The sequence below is a fragment of the Triticum aestivum genome, chromosome 5D, assembly GCF_018294505.1.
Source record: "Triticum aestivum cultivar Chinese Spring chromosome 5D, IWGSC CS RefSeq v2.1, whole genome shotgun sequence".
NCBI lineage: Eukaryota > Viridiplantae > Streptophyta > Magnoliopsida > Poales > Poaceae > Triticum > Triticum aestivum.
In genome coordinates, this window is record NC_057808.1 from 506,954,133 (window position 1) to 506,974,249 (window position 20,117).

Here is a 20,117-nt window from a genome sequence, read left to right on the forward strand (position 1 = left end):
CTGCTGTGTTATAGTTGAATGATACTGCCTGGAGATGCATATATTGTTTCACCATAGGATAAACACCATATTTATCTGTAGACAGCTCAAATCTGTTATTTTTTCCTTCCTAATATGCATCGAATGTTCTTTTGATTTTACTGGATGCATTCTGGTCCCTATATAAGCGTTGACACATTGGCACTCTTTTGATCAGACAATAGCATTAATAGGTGGAGACTGTTTAATACCGGGGTCCTGTTGTTTTAGTTCATGACAGCTCTTGCGTTTGGTATTGTTGACTTATGTCTCTGCCCGCGACTCTGTTTTGCATACGGGCTGTTTTGTTGTTTGTTAGATCGAAAGAAAAAAATGTTCCTTGATGCGTTCCAGACACTAGAATAGGATCCACCATAGAACAGACCAGACTCCATCTTGCATTGGCTGGTGAACTCCTCGATCTGTTGTTAGTCCTTATCTGCATTTTCCCACATTGTTCATGTATCTGATCCACCATTGCTTGTACTAGTTTGTCAAGAATACAGGTCTGTATAGCACAGAGAGCACCACAAGTTAAACACCTCAATCTGTTAGTATTTGTCTGCATTTTCTCACATTCTTCTTGTATCTGATCCAGTATTGCTTGTAGTGGTTTGTCCAAAATGTTGAATGATACTGCCTGGAGATGCATATATTGTTTCACCTCTTCACAAGCCAACGTATTTTCCATGTTGTGATGGAGGCCTTTTTTTAACACTAGGCTTTGCCACCTATTGTTTGTCTTGTAAATAGCATTGGACAGAGATTTAAGCAAGTAGCACATTGCCTTGTCCACTCGGGATAATGATTTTGCAGGTACCCCGAGAGGCCCTTGAGTTTGCCGGAATGTCGATTAACTTCCGTTCCGGCAAATTCGGGTACTCCAATATGTCCTATTTTCAGCAAAGGTCATGCTGAAATTTTCCAGGAATTTTAGCATGACTTTGCTAAAAATAGGACATATGGGGTACTTGCGACTAATGCATGGGCCGGGGTATCTTAGTACTTAATGAAGTAGGATCAACTGCCTCTTGTGTTATACATATAGAAGTGTGATACCAACTCATAGTTATTACTAATGTCAGTTGCTCGTCATCGATAAACCCTAATCTGGTAGGATGACCTACTAAAAAAGCCCATACCACATATTCTATTTGGATGGCCCTGCTAACCCTTGACCATAAATACTTGAGATGGATGTAGCAGGCTTAAAGAAAGAAATGTTTTTAGGCCAACTCCACTGGGCCTGGCTGAAAATGCACAAGTGTGCATGACTAACAATATTCTATTGTAAAGCTAAACAGGAAAGAGGAACCACTCATCCTAACCATTTGCTCTCAAAATTACCACTTCACTTCTTACTACTGAAAATCTTAGACCATCTCCATTCACCAATAGCTCAAACCAGTTCGAAGGGCGTGTTTTCACCACACTGTGGATTATCTTATTGGACCCAACAGATATTTGCAGAAGTAACTTCCTATTCACCTAAAGGCATGAATTATCCAAATCTTGATTCATCCTCATTAAAGCTTTCCATCTGAATGGATTCTACTACCTATCTATCCTCTACAAGACCCTCCACCTATGTTTCTAATTAGATACCTTTATTTCAACTCTTAACCAGTTCCATTTCTCCACTAGAATTTTCCCTAGAACTTGTTATATCAACCAATCAACTCCTTATTAGAAGAACTCCACCAGAATTTTCCCTAGAACGCATGCAAGCTTCCAGGTCCTCGTAGGGTCTCCGTTATAACTTATAAGAACTTGGAAATGCAATCTATTAGTGCAAGAAGTGAATGAAACTCTATTACTTAATTAAGATTTAACAAAATGTACGATGAACTTAGTTGTTATAATATTTTCAAGATGATATGATGATGATGGCTTTTAGGGTGCCTCGTCATCGATAAACCCTAAATGATGAAAACTTAGGCTTTTGGGGTGCCTCGGCGTCGACAAACCCTAAATGATAAAACCTTAACTTAGCATTTAGGGTGCCTCAGCGTCGACAAACCCTAAATGATAAAAGCTTAGCTTTAAGGATGCCTCGGTGTCGACAAACCCTAAATGATGAGATCATGATAATTCCTCACAAACCAACCCTTAAATAACACTGAGCCATTATGCCGTCACCCTTGAAGCCTTGCGGGCATTTGCAGCCCTTAGCTTGTTCATTCTGTAGATTTCCAAAATTCAGTTTTGTACCGCACACCAAAGCCAACTTTTTGGCGACATTCCTCGAGAATTAGGTTATTTGGTCAACTTAGAGATCTTGTTCCTTGACAATAACCAACTTTTTGACCAAACTTTTTTCCTATTTAGAGCGAAACATGGCCCACAACGATGAGGCCGGCGGTTCGGGCAAGGCATTCTGGGAGCTGTCCCAAGAGATGGAGGAAGAACCTCACCGCTATGAGGACGCCATGGAAGACACCGATCCCGACTACACAACCCCTAGTGGCGTCGGGGATGACACCACTGATGGTGCCGCCGAGGATGCCACCACTGATGATGGCAGCGCACGCACAGATGGCAGCCAACCGAAGAGGCAACGGAAGGACCGGCACCCGAACGTGCTCGGCACCGTCAAGGAGGAATTTACTGAAGTGTCCTCCAAGGGGCATCCAACGACGCCCAAAGAAATAGTCAAGGGGTACGCGGGACAACTCGGGTGCATTCTCCGGAGCACCGTCTCGATCAACACCGAGAACCTAAGGCATCGTGACCGAGGGAATTTGCGCAACCTCCTCTTCACGAAGCTGCACGAACGATACAAGTTCCCCGGTGACTTCGCAAACACACGCCTCTCAGGGAATAAAGTGAACAGTGCCGCCCTCACGAAGATGAGCACGGTCCTGGCTACTTGGAGAGGCGCGGTGAAGAGAATGATTGAAAAAGGTGATAGTTATGAGAAGATCAAGGAGAAAAATCCTTTGATCAGCGAAGCTGACTACCTGGAGTTCAAGATCAAGTGCGAGAGCGGCGCAACCGTGGAATCAAGTCAGTGAGGGAAAGATATGCGGGACTTGAACTTAGGGGTCCACAAACTCGGTCCCGGCGGTTACAGAGTGGCGGAACCTATATGGGACAAGGAGGACGCGGAGCGTGACGAGCAAGGCCTACCGCCCCTCTTCGAGAAATACCGTGACAAGCAGACCAGGAACTATGCAAGGCCCGGTACAAGATTGATCCTGTAACCAAGAAGCTTACCACGGATCCGAAGACCAAGGCGATTGAGCGTGTTCGGGTAAGGAATACACCCCCGCGTAATTAGATCCATATGGTTGCATTCTAATTAATGAAGCCAAATTTCTAAATGGTTCACGTTCCTTCCACAGGACACTGAAAGCAGTAGCGCGGGGTCGTCTCAGAGCTCCCCTTTCGACGCCCCTTTAAATAGGGCATTGAACGTAATGAAAAACAAGGATAAGCTCAGTAAGCCGTCGTCAGCTGGTCGTGTGGCCGGCAAAGGCTTGTCCACGAAATGGTCGGAATACTATACCGCTGGGCGAAAGGAGAGAAAGACCAGCTCGGAAAGCCAGGAGCGCGAGGTTCAACAACTCAAGGCACAAGTGGCGCGGATTCTGGAGATGGTCGAAGAGCAAGTGCAAGACCAACTGGGAGCGACGATCACCGCCATTATACCTACCTTGGTTTCTGGGCTGCAGGCGTGGATGGCGGGCGGCCAACAGGGGCCGTCCCCGATTCCCAGCTTCACGACTAGCAACTCACGCAACGCGCCAGCGGCGCCATTGGTGTCTCCGGCGGAGGCGGCATTGGTGTCTCCCGCGGCGGCACCCGCATTGCATCTTAATGCACCCGGGTGTGGGAAGAATACGCCGGCCGGCACCTCGGCAGAAAGCGGCCCCTCCGTCACTTGCACGCCCGCTGTTGGTGGTGCCTCGACATTAGCCGAGCTCGACACCATCACGGTAACTAATTAAGCCTCTCGGCCGATGACTTCATCTCCTTGCCTTTGACTGGGCATCCCTGACGCCCTACATGTTTTCGTAGGGCGCCGCCGACGTTCCATGCACTCTCCTGCACTTCGTGGAAGGTGAGTTGATCGATGTCGCCAAGGCTAGAATCGTTCAACCGGGAAACCGCCTGTTCCATGGTAATCCGATGCCACCCAACGTGTATAGGGTTCAACTGGTTCGGGTGCTGCGGGGCTGCGACGACTTGTTACCTCTGTTTCAACCCCATGGGGCCGACGAAGATGATGTGATGACCCTCAGCGCCTGCTTAAGCTGGCCCCTGCTTTGGCCGAAGAGCCAGATTCGTTTGGGGGCGGGGGACACCACTCCACAGACAACACCGCCAGTCGTGCCGGCGCCAAGCCATGGCAAGACCACCGCAATGCTACCGGACATGCCGGACATGCATATGGCACATGATCCGGACATGCATATGGCACAGGATCCGGACGACGATGACGACGGTACATTTACCAACGTCGATAAGTACTTCAACGAACATGGGTACGGTGACGAATTCTTGGGGCCTCTTCTCAAGAACCCAACCCTGCAAAAGACGATCGTGATCTAGCTGGTACCGCGGAGAAACCCAATTGCAACAGGCGTCGTCTGGCGTTCAGTTCTCAGGAGACGCCTCCAGCTGCCGCCTTCACCGAGCCTCAGATAGCCGAGGTGCGAAATATTATCAGCCCCAACACACTCAAGAAGGCGGTCTCTGAGCAGAACTCGATCCCATTATAGCAGAAGAAGAAGGGACAGAAAAGAAAGACTAACAAGGGTGCGAGCCAGCCGACACCGAGTACGATCCGTGCTCAGGACGGGCCACCTTCACCTAAGGATATCTCGAGGAGGGTGCATGTGGCGGGTAGGCCGATGCTACCGACTAATCTGCTCAATGCTGCAACCGGTGCTATGCGGAGTCTGCATGACAGTGTTCTTTCTTTGGAGAAGCGGCGTCTCTCCGAGAATGATGTGGCATACCCGGTTTTCGTGGCCAAGGTGCCAGAGGGCAAGGGCTTTGTGGATAGCGCCATCGGGGGTATGATCGTCCTGCAGTTTGATGACATCTTCCCTATGTTTAACCTTCATCCGCTGCACTACACCTTCGTTCGGCTATTTTCGCTGAGTATGGAGATGCGGATCATTAGAGACAAGACCCCGGACATCGTGATAGTCGACCCCTTCTACATGCGTGCCAAGATCTTGGGCAGCGCTGGGGACCGGCAAGTCGCGAGTTCATACCTCGAAGGCGTCATTCTGGCAAACACAGATAAGGATAACTTCCTCGTGCCTTACTTTCCCGAGTAAGTTATCCCCTCACCGCCCCGTAACATATGATTTCTTAGATTTCGATCGTTCTTTTTTTTCTAACATTCCGTGTTTTGTGCAGTGACACACATTGCACACTCATCCTCTTAAGCCCGAAATATTCCATGGCCACATATTTCGACTCGGACCGTCAGTCGAAGAAAGACTACACAAATATCAAGAAAGTTCTTGATGACGTTCTCCCCGGCTACGCCAGATCTGGAGACACCTTCAGCAGGCCAATTAGTAGGTACGGCAAGCACATGTTCACCCACAATACGATGTTCCCCTGCGTCAAGCAGCCGACTGGCGGTCAGAAGGATGCCTACTACGCCCTCCATCACATGCGGTCGATCGTACGGGACCATAATCACCTGCTGCTACCAAATAATCTCAAAGATTGGGCCGCACGCTTGTCGGCAATCCAGGATGCGGACATCAGACAAGAATTCTTTCGCATCCAGTCGGAGTTTGCGGAAATCATCCATCAAGATGTCCTTCGTACCTCGGGGCAGTTCTACCTCAGATATCAACCGTCCAACAGTGAGATAGAAACAACGCTACAAATGCAGACTGACAACGCCCGCGATTTCATGACCATCACGACAGACGGCGGCTTCATCCATGCTCCGGTCCCTAAGTCGAGTCGAAAGTAGTGATGCTATGTAGTTCTGAAATATCGATTAGCTCATGTTGTAATTAAACTTTAATGAACTTGTATGTCTCTTTGGTTTGGACAGTCGTTCAACTTATATGTAATCGATGCTATTTATTAGTAGGACCATGAATCGTGCTATTAATGTGTTGCTTTTCTCTTCCGATCCTTTTGTTGCATACTTATATATTGCTTATGTATTGTCTGTGAATTGCTACTAACGTTTTGTTTGGCTAGTGCATAGAGATGCCGTCGTATGTCGTGTACAAGGGTAAGGTTTCCGGAGTCTACGACGACTGGGAGGAGTGTCGGAGACAGGTTCACCGTTTCAGCGGTAACAGTTACAAAGGGTACACCTGTAGGGCGGAGGCGGAAGCTAGATACGCGCGCTATCTAGCGGGAGAGAGGGGGGAGCGGAGGAGGAACCAGATGAAGACCAGTTTCATCGCGATGATGCTAATCGTGATGACCGCATCTCTCTTCTATGTGATGGTAGTTTAGATGATCGATATCGACTTGTAATTTGAAGACAAACTCGCTACTCGCGGTCTCGAGACTTGTAATGTTCTAACTTTGTTCGGTCTTTTGAATTCGGAGACTAATATGATGAATTATATTCGGAGACTAATCTTCTATTGTATTCGATAAATCTGCTGTTTATATGTTGTGCTGTCTATATTCTGTGCAGTAATATATTTTGTAACCTGTGCAAATATTAGAAAATAAAAAATAATAATTCCTCATATTCATACTAGTGGCGCACTAACTAGTAGTGCGCCATTACTAACCCAGAGCACAAGGTAAATATGGCCCCCTGGGAGGCATAGTAATGGCGCACCGTTTGACATACTAATGGCGCACTCCCTGGTGCGCCACTACTGTCTGGTATACTAATGGCGCACCAGGGGTGCGCCATTAGTATTAGTTACTAGTGGCGTGATGATAGTGGCGCACCTGTAGTGCGCCATTAATGGCCAAAACAGGTGCGCCACTAATTAGCCTTTTCCAAGTAGTGTCTGGCTGCCCCGTTCTTCCTCAGGGGGCTTTGGATCAGTGGCGGCGGCCTCGGCTGGTGGATCGACGCCGGATCTGCGGTGACTGGTGCTCGTTGGTGCTGTCCGTTCTTCCTCGGCCGTGGGGGCGGCGAGGCGGCGGCAGGTGGCGGCTGTGGTGCGGGCGTCTCGGTGGCGCCCGATCCAGATCTGAAGGCCTCCGTCTACTTCAAGCAGGGCTGCCCCCGATGGTCCTGCTTTGGGCGGCCTTTGTCGCCGGAGTTGTACCTGTTTGGCGGCTGGAGGTGGGAGGTGGCTCCGGAGAAATCCGAGGCCAGCAGTGCTGGCCACGACGGCGGCGACGCCCGAGGGCACCGTACCCTTCTTGTAGGCGCCGTCCAAGTTGCCTCCTTCCCCTCTTCCTTCCACCCAGCTCGTATGCCGGGCGAAAGCCCAAATCCTTGCCGGATTGAGCGACAGCGGCGCTCCGGGCGTCGTCACCCTCTTGGGGGTGTCGTTCGTGGTGAGCTTGGGGTGGATGTGGTGCTTTGGTTGCTTGGCGGCGGTTGGTGGCGTGGTCGGAGTTCATCTGGTGGCGGTGCGTTGGCGCTCCGCCGCCTATGTGCTCAGCCTCAGAGTCCTTCTTCCACGGTGCTTGGTCTTCAGCAGCCCTGCCGGACTCGGCGGAGCGGTGCTTCATCCTACTCATTGATGGAGACGTATCTCGGCGGCGTGGCGCAGTGGAGATTCGGCGTCCGATGTGTGGCGATGGACTCGCGCAGGAGGACGAAGCTGTCTGGTGTCGTGGTGACATCGATGGTTGAGTGGCCAGACAAGGTAGAAGCCTCAATATTTGCTCTGAAGACGGACCTGTGGAAGATGGCAGCGGCGACGACACACGAGTGCGTCAGACCGGTTTGTACCCCAGACCCGGTATTTGGCTCGGCTGGGGCTTCCGGCTTTTGATGTTAGGCTTAGGTGAGTGGTCTGGATAGTGGCCCAGCTAGCACCCCTTCATCATTTTGATGTTAGGCTTAGATGAGTGGTCTGGGTAGTGGCCCAGCTAGCACGCCTTCATCATTTGGATAGGAGTAGCGGCAAATGTTGCCAAGATGACGGTTTCAGGCATATTGTTGTAGTACTTTGTAAGGTCCTCGAGAATAATCAATAAAGTGGCCGCATGCAACTCCCAGATGCAGAGGCCGGGGGGGGGGGGGGGTCATCCTCCTTTTCTAAAAAAGTAGATCCTCCGAGATTTGGGAAGATGCAATCCCGGACTTTATTCTCACCTTATTGTAAACGACCTCGCATTATCTGAGAAATAAAGTATTCTCTATAAAAAGAAAAAACCCACCGCCTGCTGCGATTTCCAGTTGCCTACAGTATGACACGTTGAGTTGGTGCTGCTACGCATGCACTGAACACCGCTCATCAGTGCCGGCCATTGTTCGGTGAGCCTGCCCTGCCCGGCTTCGCGGAACATCCAGAGCTTGAACCAGAGCTTTCATTGGCTGGCTGCATCTGCTTACCTGCCTGCCTTCCTGCACCTTAGCTCAGGCAAGCCATGCAGTTAGAGCATTGGGGTGATCCCTGCAGCTGCACGGACTATGATGAGTCTGACGGCATCTTCGACTCCGTCCATTAAATCGGACAATGTGTCCGCGGACAGCCGATAGTGAAGCAACCATCCAACCTTAGGACAACTCCAGCGCATGATAGACGTCCATTTTGTCCGGATTCTATCCGTTTGGGTAGGGCAATGAGTTCGTGTCCGGGCAGTTTCTAGGATGCGGTGGCCGTGCATCCAATGCACGGACGCATCCCGGCCGTGTCCTGTCCGCGTACAATTTTCTTTGCAAGCCCTTAATTTTTTTTCATCATTCATTTTTGATACATGGAAATACATCACCAAATTTTGACTAGAAAAGTAAGACAAAGAAAACAAGAATCACAAGAATACATTTTAGAAGACATCCAACTTCCATAACTGCTCCCGTAAGTTGGATTAGTGCCTTTTCGATGCATTCATTGTTGATATGTGGAGGAGGATCGATCTTGCATGCTTCTTTCTTCGTCGAGTGTAAAGAAGTAGACGTTGCTTCCTCACATCTAGTTTCATGTCTAGCCTCTATTCTGGCAACAAGTGCACTAGTCTCATCTTTAGCCTCTATGCTAGCTAAAAGTGCACGAACATATACTAAATTGTGCTCTATCAATATATCGATGTACTCTTCTTCCCAATACCAAAACATGCATCCATGTTACACAATAAAATTTTAAGTTAGCACAACTAGTCAAATCCGAGAGCACAACCGAAGCTAAAAGTAGCACATACCCCATCGTTTAAGCACTTGATGAACACCCATCCGGGATGTTCCGGCGTTGTAGACACGCGGCGCACGACCTTCTTTGGGGCGTCGTGGGGAAGGGGCTGGGCGAGCGCGCGTCCGAGCTGCACAACTGCAATGGCAGCGGCGACGACGGCGGTGGTGGCGAGAGGCAAGAGTGGAGAAGAGTGGAGGGGGGTGCGGCTGGAGGGGGGAGGGGGCGGATAGAAAAAGGGGTCCCTGTGCCACCGACGGGCGGGCCAGGGGAGGACACGCGCACACGGCCCGCCCGTCCGCGCGCTGTCCGTTTCATCCCAAAAGCGGCCCAAGCTTGGGCCGGGATGGGTCGAAAGCGGACAGAAAACGGACAAAAGTCCGTTTGCGTCCGCGCGCTGGGCCGTCTGGTTCGTCCGTTTTACCCCAAACGGACGCACCCGGACAGGATGGGGTTGCGTGCTGGAGTTGGCCTTATCACCTATGCACGCACCTGCCCCTTCTTAGAAAAAGATAAATCAAATGTCCGTCACTCAGCCTATTCATTGATTTTAAATTCAATCTAACTCCACCTTCATCTCTGAGTTTTTTCTCCTTGAACTTAAACTTCTTCATTGACACATGTTTTCACCCAGATGGGTTCCCCCTTGAGCATCATCCAACAATGATGTCTTGCCCTTCGTCTTTTCGTACATCACGGTAGAGCATGAGGACTAAAATGATGTGATCATCAAGTTGCAACATTGAGTGAATCAAAAAATTGACCAACACATTGAGCAACAAGAAGCAAAACTTACAATCTTCATGATTGACGCGTCTATTGGCCACATTCTTTCCACTTGTGTGAAAGAAGAAAGGGTTTAAGCATATGCACCTTTGGCAGGGACGTGTGCGTGTTAATATAGAGGAAAGATTACAGGATCGGCAGGTTGTTTCTAGTCTTGACCTCTACTCCAAGCTATACAAGAGATAAGATCAACTAGCCTAACAACCTGCCGGGTATACACAACTATATGCACGCAACACACCCATCGTGACAAATGTCACGTTACATACAAGCCTACTCTTTAACATCCTCCCTCAATCTCAACATGTCAAGGTTTAGATTGTTCTTGAAGGCTTGTAGTTGTCGAATTTGAAGTGGTTTAGTGAAGCCATCCGCAACTTGATCTCCGGTTGGAATAAACTTTATCTCCAACAATTTTTGTGCAACTCTTTCACGAACAAAGTGAAAATCAATATCTATGTGTTTTTGTCCTTGCATGAAACACAGGGTTCGCAGACAGATACGTTACCAAGGTTATCACACCACAAACATGACACATGTGACCTGTGAATACCCAACTCATCAAGTAACGTTTCAATCCACATTACCTCAGCCGTTGCATTTGCTAAGAACTTGTACTCTGCTTCAGTACGGGAGCGTGAGACAGTTGCCTGTTTCTTTGCATGCCATGATATGAGATTAGAACCAAGAAAAACAGCAAAACCTCCTGTGGATTTCTGTCATCTGGACATCCAGCCCAGTCTGCATCAGAGAAGGCACTTACTGCAGTTGATGAAGACTTACATAATTTTAAGCTGGTTCCAGTGCTTCCTTGTATGTATCTCAAGATCCTTTTTACAGCTGTCCAGTGCAAAGAAGTTGGTGCATGCAAAAGCTGACAAACCTTATTAACAGAGAATGAAATATCAGGCCTTGTCAGTGTTAGATACTGAAGTGCTCCAACTATGCTTCGGTACCTAGTTCCCTCTTCTACACTTAACAATTTCCCTTCATGCAAAGAGAACTTTTCAGTGGTGGACATAGGTATACTGGAAGGTTTACAATCCTTCATTCCAACACGCTTTAATATATGTGAAGCATAATTTTCTTGAGTGAGCAAAATACCATCTTGCACCTTTTTTACCTCAATGCCTAGAAAACAGTGAAACTCTCCCAAGTCCTTAAGTGCAAATTCATTTTCAAGTTTCTTAACAAGGCTGAGGTGGCTTCTTGTGAGGAGCTAGCAACAATTATGTCATTCAAATAAGTTAACATAAACATTGTCACCTTTTCTCTTCTGAAGAAGAACAAAGAAGTGTCTCCTTTTGATGGTCGAAAGCCAAGTTGTTGCAGTTTTGAGCTCACTTGGAGTACCACTGTGACGCCCGGGTAATTAAGCTACAGTAATCCCACGCTAATGGTGCCATGTTACCTCCGTTACTATTGCTAATCTATCGTTAGATCAAAACCGGTCCAAAATTCAAAGTTCAAAATCAAGCAAACAATAAAAGTTTTCAAATATTAAAACTAAAATGTTCGGAGTGAACCAAATATTGCATAGATAATAATGGTGGAGAAACCTAACTTTAATAAAATGTTTAAGTGTTCAAAATAATTAAAATTCGAGGTTTAAATATTAAAATAAATGCCTTTTAAATTTTATAAAATTTTAAACTATTTTAATTTGGGTTGAGAATTAATGTGGCAATAGTATATTTAAAAGTATTAATTTAAGTGCTAGTGATAATTTTTATTAAACTAAAATAAAAGAAAACCAAAAGTAAAACAGTAAAAGAAAAATAAATAAAAAGAAAAGAGAGAAGCAAAACTAAATAAAGGGGACACCCCCCCCCCCGCACTGGGCCAACCGGCCCATCTGGCACCCAGGCCAACTGGCCCACCTAACCCCCTGGCCTATATGGCCTCACACCCGAAACCCTAACCCCCATTCCCCACGATCCCCACTCTCCTTCCCCCCCGCGCGATCTGGATCAGGGGCGCCCAACGCATCGCCGCCCCGATCCCGTTGCCCCCGAGCCCGACGCCGGGGCCCGACGCCGCCCCGCCGTCGCCAGGCTGCCCCGCCCCACCACTCCGTCGCCGGAACGCCATCGCCGCCGCCTCGCTCCACCAATCCCCGCCGGCGCCTCGCCAAGCCCGACGCCGCCCGTCGTCAGCGCCGGCGCCAGGCGCCTCCTCGCCTGCGCGGCCCCAGCCGCGCCGCACGAAGCCACCGCCCGCCTCTCCGACTCCTCCCGCACGCCCGTTCCCCCCCGCGACTTGACGCCGTCGCCCATCGCCCCTGACGCCGCCTGGAGGGCCACATCGCCGGAGCCCCGCGCCGCCACGACTGCGTCGTCGCCCGTCGTCACCGCCACCTCGTCGCGCGCCCCCGACCTCGCTGCCTCAAGCACCACCACGAGCCGCTGCCATCCCCTCCTGGCTCACTGTGAGCCCCGCGCCCTCCTCTTTCCCCTGTGCTCCGGCCTCCCCTCCCCTAGCTCGTTCGCCACTGTCGCCGGCGCCGTTCCCCTCCGCCGCGCCCTGGCGCCCCCCCGCCGTGGCCTCACCGCTGTGGCCTCGCCTCCTATCGCTCTCGCCCGCGCACGCGCGTCCGCGCCTCGGCCGCGCTCACCGCGGCCCCGCCTCCATCGTGCCCGCACGTCGCCATCCTTGCCCAGCCCCGTGAGCGCACGTCCCCTGCCTCCCTACGTCGCCGGTGCCCCACCAGTGCCTCGCCAGTCCCGCGCCGCGGCTGACCTGGGCGAGTGCCCGCTCGGGTGCGCCCGCACCCGGCGCCCCAGCGCCCGCTAGCAACCGCCCCGCGGTGGCCCTGTGTGCCACTAACTAGGGGCCCCACCTCTCAGAACGAAAAATGAATAATAATAATAATAAAATGAAATAAAATAAATAAAAATAAAATAATAATTAATATATAGAAAATAATAATAATAATAATTAATTAATTAATAAAAATTAATAAATGAATAAATAAAGAAGATAAAAATAAAAATAAAACTAATAAATTAATTAGTTAATTAATTAGTTAATAAACCATGTTTAGATTAATCTAATTTAATTAATTAGTTTAATTATTAGTTAATTAATTAGTTAACTCTAATTACCCTAATCAGTCTATGACAAGTGGGACCCACGTGTCAGATGACTGCTGACGTCAGCATGATGTCATGCTGATGTCATCGTAACATTTTTTCGGATAATGTATATATTAAATAATTAAATAAATTCCAGAAATTAATAAAATCTTTAAAATTTAATATAAGATAAACCATAGCTCGGATGAAAAAACTTTGTACATGAAAGTTGCTCAGAACGACGAGGCGAATCCGAATACGTAGCCCGTTCGTCCACCACACCTCCCTAACCTATCGAACACGCAACTTTCCCCCTCCGTTTCATCTGTCCGAAAATGCGAAACATCGGGAATACTTTCCCGGATGTCCCCCCCCTTCACCGGTACCACCTACTATCGCGTTAGGACACACCTAGCACTGCTCATTGTCATGTCACGCATCGTCATGTTTATGTTTGCATTGTATTTACTGTTTCTTCCCCCTCTTCTCTCCGTAGACTACAAGACCGACGCTGCCGCTACCCAGTACGACTATGGTGTTGACGACCCCTCCTTCTCGGCTGACCTTCCAGGCAAGCCCCCCCCTTGACCACCAGATATCGCCTATTCTTCTCTATACTGCTTGCATTAGAGTAGTGTAGCATGTTACTGCTTTTCGGTTAATCCTATACTGATGCATAGCCTGTCATTGTTGCTACAGTTGTTACCCTTACCTGCTATCCTACTGCTTAGTATAGGATGCTAGTGTTCCATCAGTGGCCCTACACTCTTGTCCGTCTGCCATGCTATACTACTGGGCCGTGATCACTTTGGGAGGTGATCACGGGTATATACTATATACATTATATACATGACACATGTGGTGACTAAAGTCGGGTCGGCTCGAGGAGTACCCGCAAGTGATTCTGATGAGGGGGCTGAAAGGACAGGTGGCTCCATCCCGGTAGAGGTGGGCCTGGGTTCCTGACGGCCCCCGACTGTTACTTTATGGCGAAGCGACAGGGCAGGTTGAGACCACCTAGGAGAGAGGTGGGCCTGGCCCTGGTCGGCGTTCGCAGATACTTAACACGCTTAACGAGATCTGGGTATTTGATCTGAGTCTGGCCATTTGGTCTATACGCACTAACCATCTACGCGGGAGTAGTTATGGGTATCCCGACGTCGTGGTATCAGCCGAAGCTCTTTTGACGTCAGCAACTGAGTGGCGCGCGCCGCATTGGACCGTAAGCTCGCGCTTGTATTAAGGGGGCTAGGTCTGCTTCCGGCCGCGTACGCAACGTGCAGGTGTGCATAGGGCGATGGGCCCAGACCCCTGCGCGCATAGGTTTAGACCGGCGTGCTGACCTCTCTGTTGAGCCTAGGTGGGGCTGCGACGTGTTGATCTTACGAGGCCGGGCATGACCCAGAAAAGTGTGTCCGGCCAAATGGGATCGAGCGTGTTGGGTTATGTGGTGCACCCCTGCAGGGAAGTTTATCTATTCGAATAGCCGTGTCCCTCGGTAAAAGGACGACCCGGAGTTGTACCTTGACCTTATGACAACTAGAACTGGATACTGAATAAAATACACCCTTCCAAGTGCCAGATACAACCCGGTGATCGCTCTCTAACAGGGCGACGAGGAGGGGATCGCCGGGTAGGATTATGCTATGCGATGCTACTTGGAGGACTTCAATCTACTCTCTTCTACATGCTGCAAGATGGAGATGGCCAGAAGCGTAGTCTTCGACAGGATTAGCTATCCCCCTCTTATTCTGGCATTCTGCAGTTCAGTCCACTGATATGCCCCTTTACACATATACACATGCATATGTAGTGTAGCTCCTTGCTTGCGAGTACTTTGGATGAGTACTCACGGTTGCTTTTCTCCCTCTTTTCCCCTTTCTATACCTGATTGTCGCAACCAGATGCTGGAGTCCAGGAGCTAGAGGTCCCGAGGATGATTCTACTTGGAGTTCGGCTTCGAGGAGTAGTTAGGAGGTCCCAGGCAGGAGGCCTTGCCTTTTCGATCGTTGCTACTTTTGTGCTAGCCTTCTTAAGGCAAACTTGTTTAACCTATGTCTGTATTCAGATATTGTTGCTTCCGCTGACTCGTCTATGATCGAGCACTTGTATTCGAGCCCTCGAGGCCCCTGGCTTGTATTATGATGCTTGTATGACTTATTTATGTTTTAGAGTTGTGTTGTGATATCTTCCCGTGAGTCCCTGATCTTGATCGTACACATTTGCGTGCATGATTAGTGTACGGTCAAATCGGGGGCGTCACAAGTTGGTATCAGAGCCAACTGCCTGTAGGAATCCCCCTTTCCAACTCCTTGGCCGAAGTTGAGTCTAGTCAGTGAAAACTGTTTTACTAACATGGCTGTGTGGCTTACGGGCCCACGTCGCCATTGGGTGGTATTAGGATCTTTTACTCCTTGTCTATACTCTGGGACTCTGATCTCTCTTCTATTCGGGTTAAGTGAATTTTACTAAATCTAACATTAGGATCTCGTTATCACTTTCACCCGGAGAGCCCCTTATTACTGATGATCGTCTGCTGCACGTGAAGACCCTGAAGATACTCTCCGCTGATAACCCGAGAACTTGTGTTCATTGCTTTTGCAATTCCCTTTTATCGATAAACTCCTATGAATAACCACGTATACTCGCCATTCATACAATGTTTCCCAGTTGATCTTGTTATTACAAGATACCCCGAAATTCTCTCTGTTGTTCCGAGAATCCTTTGAGCTTACTGCCTTGCTGTTCTTTGTCACCTGAATACCCCTACGGATAATTCTCGCACTTACCGAGTATCCGGTCATCCCCAGTTGTTTCAAGTATTCCACAATAGTCTTCAAAATACTATTCGATCTTCCGAAAATCCTCAGGAGCCTATTGCTCTTGAAATTCTTGTTTGCTTGCATTATGGTTAATCCCAAAATTCTCGTAATCTTATTGGCATCTCTTGTCATTATCATTTTGAGTCCGTTGATTCAATTTGTTGCGAATGCTCGCAATCCTCAATCATATCCTAGAATTCATTCTTCCGGCTCAGACGTCATTTTAAACGTGAGCTGGATCTCGACCTATCAAATTGCCATCGATTGTACCCCTAAGCCTATTCAACTTATCCATCCTTGATCAGAGCGTTGCTTCTGACCCCCCTGAGTTGGAAATCATAATTCTTTTGCATTTGAACTTTGAGTTAGTCAGTTGTTTCTATAATCAGATCTCCTGGCATTCTTCTTCCTCTGGTTGAGTATCGATGCTCACATCAGATCCCTTGTGGACCATCGGTTCCCTTGTTGGATTTTATCCGACAGTGTCCTTCCTATTGAATAACCTTGTGAGCCTTTCCATGGGTATATAATGCCTTTGGTAAATTGTATCATCTGATTTTGAACAATGCCCTTCTTTCGAGCTTGTAATATTTACTCCGAAGTTTGTGGTATATGTTCCTAAGATGCCTTGATGGGTTGAACCTATGCCTTTCATAATACGTGTGAACTCGAAAGTTTTCATGAGTCATACTCTTCTGGTATTTTGCCAGATAAAATTTTCCACACTGCAACTTCAGCAAACGCGAGAAGTAAATGAAAGGTTATGCATTGAAGAAGTGGGAGTCGACCTTGAACTTTGTGTTCATGCCCATGGACACGATGTATACCTTATCATGGAAGCTTCTCTTAAAATAATTGTCCCCTTGTAATAAGTTCATCTGGTATCCGTGGACGTCGTTCCGACCATGTTCTCCTTTAAATACCATTTCTCGTACAAGTTTAAGCACTTGTCTTCTGTAAGAGCAATACCCCAGTCCAACCTCTACTTTGGTTTGTCGTCGAGTATTACCCCCTGGTATCTCGAGATTATCATGGAAGTGCATAACTTCTTATGACTTCTTCATCAAGTGCTACATTCTCATTGATTCCAAATTTTCACGGGCTTTGAGTTTTTAAACACTCAAAACCACCGATAATTGAATCGAGTCCGCACTACGGTTCAACAACTTTTAGTAATGCTCCTTACTTACGAGTTTGTACCCGACCGCGTCATTCCTAGCCTATTTGGCTATATCATTATCTTGATGATTTTAACTGTGCTACCTGGTCCTTATTCCCGGAGATCCACTTTCGACGATGAGCTAAGCTTACGTCGATTTTCCTCGTCATATCGTTTCACCTGGAACAACAAACTTGACCCCGAGTTTGTGTGCTACCCGTGGTTCCAATAACCTCTCGCTTTCATCATTCCTTTGACTTGATGTCATCATCGATCAATTACATCTTCTTGAAAACCTCTCGACAAATTTGTCGTGATCATTGTCAACAATTTGACTTCTTCCAAGTTGTGTGTCGAAATTCAGGATGAGAAATACCATCCTTGCCCCTCGATGAATTATGTTATCATCGACAATATTCTTACCTTCCCCCCCAACACGAACTTGTTCATATTTTGTGATGTATCTTGATTTCCCCTGCTATCCAACTTATGTTATGTTCTACCGTGGACTATTACCATTTTTGATGTCAAGAATGTCGTGAACATTACTCCACCTCTTAAGAATTCTTGGTACAGTGATACTTCTCACCATCACCATTCTTTCTTGGTCCCCGTGTAGTTTCTAAACGAAATACCGACAAATGGTCTGTGATGTGTATATTTTAAACTTCTAGCAACCCTATTGCTTTGAAGTTATTGGTCTATAGTTCCATTCTACGTCTATGGCTTAATGAATCATCATTCGAACATTGATCGTGCTACCTAGCCCATATTTCGGGTGCACATTTCAGCCAATGTTTAACTGTGTATGTTTTCCTCGAGCATACTTCATTAAGTCATTCGATCTAGCTAATGTTATCTCCTTGTTCACATAGTTTTGGAAATCCATCTTTTGGAAGTCTCAATGGATTGTCGCTGAGTCAATCAATCACCTCCTCACCTCTCCTTGGTTTAATGATGAACTCTTGTTTCGGAACTTGCTTTCATGGTTCATTTCCCGAGAATCTTACAATGTCATCCCATCAATTTGTGTTGCACCTTTCTTCTCAGACATCCTAAGTCTGAGGTAACCTGACACCAATCTGATCTGAATCTTGGTCAGAAATGATGGTTGGAACGTAATTCCAAGAGTTATAACATTAGTCTTTTTATAACCCGGTAAGATGATGTCATGCCTAGCACACATGGCCGGATGACCTATTGATATAGTATCCTCCTTACCAAGGTTAGCCATTCTTCCATGAGGAAATTGTAAGACTTATTCCATAAGTTGTTCCTGATGGAACCTTTGTGAATCCATGGCCTGATCTTACCTATTGACCATGTCAATGCTATCTCGAAGCATGTCTATGGTACTCTGGTTTTCAACAGGAACATTTGAAGCCCAAAGCTAATTGTTTTCTGCTCAATTATTCAAACACCGTTGTATGGGTAATGTCATGAAATTTCCTTCCCCTTACCTAAAGAGTTTTCTACGTTATATCCCGTCATGGATATCATGCTCTACTTACCCTTGGGAAGAATATACCCTTGAAATATGTGTTTTAACACATTTTCCTTTCCATTCTTCTGTTTAATCTGATAATCATATTTTCCTTTCCATTGTTTGGTTTAACCTTTCTGGTGATCTATATGATCTAAGCAGTAATATCCTCCTGCTTATGTAAACACCTCGGTGTACAACTCTGTCAGTAAGACCCTGTTAATATTGTTGGTGACATTTTCGGTAACCCCCAATGGACGAGAACTTTGCCTATTGGTCCGCCTCATTTCAACGAGCAGGAAAATGGTTCTCTTCGTCCCTCGCCCTTGGTACCAACGTGTTGCCGACATAACTGACAGGGTACTCTCTGACATGCCTTGCTATCATGACCGTGCAAGATGTCACTGCTCCTATATAAAAAAAACCACATGGTGGGCCCATAACCCACAGGTCCCAGGATCGAAACCTGACTCTCTTGTACACCCCTGTTCCCAAAGTTATTCCTCGCGCTTGATTTCGTATGTAATTCACGGGCCACCTTCCTAGTGATCAATTCTAGTATCATGCACAATACTTATTTTCGTTGCATTGAGCCCCTTTCACGCCCTATTTCAGACATCGAACGATTGCCTGCCCGCTTGAAACTTCCCATGGTACCTCCTTACTTTGCTCTCGATATTTTCTTAAGTTTCAATTCGAGAGTTACTTCCGCTACCTTCCTCGATGTTATTGACCAGATAGTCGACCTTGCAGAGATCTGTTCTCCCGGAATGCCCCCCCTTTATTCTTCCATAAATACGATGGAGTTCCCGAAGAAAGGATGCCGACTTTATCATGATGACCTGAAGCAGAGAAATGAAGTCATCAACGTGATGGATCAACCGCTTCGAGAAGAGCAACCAAGATCGAGAATGCTCGTTAGAATTTCGTGACCAAATCCCTTTCCCGTCACTTCCCCTCTTAAATCTCGGGACGAGATTTCTTGTAGTGGAGGAGAATTGTGACGCCTGGGTAATTAAGCTACAGTAATCCCACGCTAATGGTGCCAGGTTACCTCCGTTACTGTTGCTAATCTATCGTTAGATCAAAACCGTTCCAAAATTCAAAGTTCAAAATCAAGCAAACAATAAAAGTTTTCAAATATTAAAACTAAAATGTTCGGAGTGAACCAAATATTGCATAGATAATAATGGTGGAGAAACCTAACTTTAATAAAATGTTTAAGTGTTCAAAATAATTAAAATTAGAGGTTTAAATATTAAAATAAATGCCTTTTAAATTTTATAAAATTTTAAACTATTTTAATTTGGGTTGAGAATTAATGTGGCAATAGTATATTTAAAAGTATTAATTTAAGTGCTAGTGATAATTTTTATTAAACTAAAATAAAAGAAAACCAAAAGTAAAACAGTAAAAGAAAAATAAATAAAAAGAAAAGAGAGAAGCAAAACTAAATAAAGGGGACACCCCCCCCCCGCACTGGGCCAACCGGCCCATCTGGCACCCAGGCCAACT